The sequence below is a fragment of the Corvus brachyrhynchos genome, unplaced genomic scaffold (genome assembly GCF_000691975.1).
Source record: "Corvus brachyrhynchos isolate BGI_N302 unplaced genomic scaffold, ASM69197v1 scaffold4, whole genome shotgun sequence".
Taxonomy (NCBI): Eukaryota; Metazoa; Chordata; class Aves; order Passeriformes; family Corvidae; genus Corvus; species Corvus brachyrhynchos.
Genome location: NW_008237878.1, coordinates 5,609,965 through 5,612,143, shown reverse-complemented (window position 1 = coordinate 5,612,143; position 2,179 = coordinate 5,609,965). Strand labels below are relative to the sequence as shown.

The 2,179-nt window shown below is 52.6% G+C and overlaps 1 long non-coding RNA gene across 1 annotated transcript in view; it reads left to right on the top strand.

Moving 5' to 3' along the window:
- Positions 1-2,179, top strand: part of LOC108446277 — an 8,367-nt gene that overhangs the window by 1,433 nt on the left and 4,755 nt on the right. Inside the window, exon 2 of the long non-coding RNA XR_001861426.1 lies at positions 1,482-2,009. This is a non-coding gene — a long non-coding RNA (uncharacterized LOC108446277). The remainder of the gene's footprint in view (positions 1-1,481; positions 2,010-2,179) is intronic.

The window sequence follows — 2,179 nt, the reverse complement described above, 5'->3', positions numbered from 1 at the left end:
TTTCTGCCAAGCCTCCCGGGAGAGGGTCCGCCGGGCCCCACTGCTTCACCCAGCAGCTGCCAACCCCCATTTACCTTCTTTCCCCGGGCACTAAGGGCTCCGTTTTATTAACTTTATTTTGTTATTGCTGTCGGAATTTATTTTTCTCTTTTAATAAGGGAGCCTCCCCAGATCTGGAAGCACAACTGGTTATTTTGATTTGATTGACAAGTGATGTCATATCGTTAAGGGAGGGGGGAGACGACAACATGTTTTAGCAACAGTTAGTAGTGCCATGTGATGGAGTTGACACCTATTCTTGGGCAGAGGCGAAGGCAGAAAACAAATAAGCCGGCGCCGCACACGGAGCATTTATTTACATGTCCGGAGAGGGGATTCTTCCTCTTTTTCCCCCCCTTCATTCTGAGTGTTTGGATCGGGGAAAAATTGTACCTGAGGAGAACGGGGGTGGGACCCGCAGACCCCAGGGCACGTTCCTCCAGACACCCCTTCCCGGGGTTCCCCCGGCGGCCCCCTGAGGGCCACTTTCTCCCGGTGAACGGAGACCTGGGGGTCGAGACCTCCCGTGCGGCATTGCCCCGCTGCCTCCCCGAGGTGCAACCCACAGCCGCACGCAGGGAGGGCAGGAAAACTCCGTGAAAAGGGAAGAAGAGGGAGAGAAGTGCTCGGTGCTCAGCCCCGCACGGGGCCGCGGCGCTCCCGGTGCCGGCGGGAGTTTTAGCCGGTCCCCGCGAGCAGCCCCCCCGCCCGCCTCGGGTATATTTCGGGATTTTTTAGGAAGGGAAAGCTCTTGCTTTCTGCCTTTTAAAATTTTTTTTTCCCGATGTTTTTGTCCCTCTGGTCTTGTCTCCGTTTTGCTTTTCTTCTCCCCCGGCCCCCCCGTCCTGCGTTACTAGGACGTATTAATGGCTCCTGATAGGGTTATAAAGTGACACAGTTACTTCGTAACCACAAGACCTTTACTTAAACTGCATTAAGGAAAAACAAAATGAAGAGAAAAAAAAAAAAAAGCTCGACAGATACGACTAGGGGAATAAATCACGGAGATTTTAATTATTTTGCTTGTTTTTGTAAATACGCTATCCCTCATCCCGCAGAGGATTTCTGTGGGGTATGTCCCCCACCGTGGGAACCCTCGGTCCCAGTCTCGCTCCCGACACGCTCCCGCACATGCCTTCACCTGCGCTTTGTCCGCAATTTGCCTGGTGCCCACCGCCCCCGCAGCCCCCCGGCTCGCTCGGCTGCAAAATAAAGGGGAGGAAAAGCCTCAAGCAGACCCCAGCCTGCCCACAAAACCGCCTTTTGTGCAAGTTCCCGAAGAGAAATGCGTGCGTGGGGAAGGGGGGGGTTGCACACGCACAGCTTTGTCCAGAAAAAGGTATAATTCTCTTTTTCAGGCGCTGCCAGGAAATATTTCGTTTGCAGGATCTCTCTTTAATTTTACGTATATATAGATTTTTTCTTTCTTTCTTTCTTTCAAGGTTATTTCGGGAGCTGCGTTGCAAGAGGGAGGAACGAGGCCGATCCCTCAGGTTTGATTTGTTTCTCCTCAGGCAAAACTTTGCTGGGGAGGGACCGACCCGGCACGGTGAACGGGACTCGACTCACGCCCGGCAACGGCAGTGCCCACGGCCGCCTGCCCCTGCGAGCCACGGGGCTGGCTGAGCCAGGCCGGAGCTTAGACTTCCGAGGAAAAAATAATTGCGTTTAATAAAGATGCTCCATGCTCCGGGGATGAACAATTCCAGCGACCGAAACTCGCACCCTCTTAGTGAAATCGCTTTTCTTATTGAAATCGCATCAATCCAGGCAGGCTTCGCTCCTGGACGCTTCTCCTTTTTGTTTTTTTTTTTTTTTTTCCCTCGTCTTCCAGCCTGAGCACCCCAAAGCAAAAGGAGGATAAAGAGGGGAACTTTACACATACAAAAACAGAAAAAAAAAAAAAAAAAAAGGGGTGAGGGGGTGAAAGAGCCGGCGGAGAGGAGCGGCCGTGTCCCCGATGTGCCTGGGTAATTTTAAATCATGCAAAGCCCCGTAAAGCTGCCGCACGGGACTGGGACGGGAGGACTCCCCGGCAGGCAGGTGCAGAGAGAGCGGGGCCGGGCCCTGCCGGCTTTCGGGGCAGAACAAACCCTCGCATCTTTTTTTTTTTTTTTTTTTTTTCTTTTTTCTTTTTTTT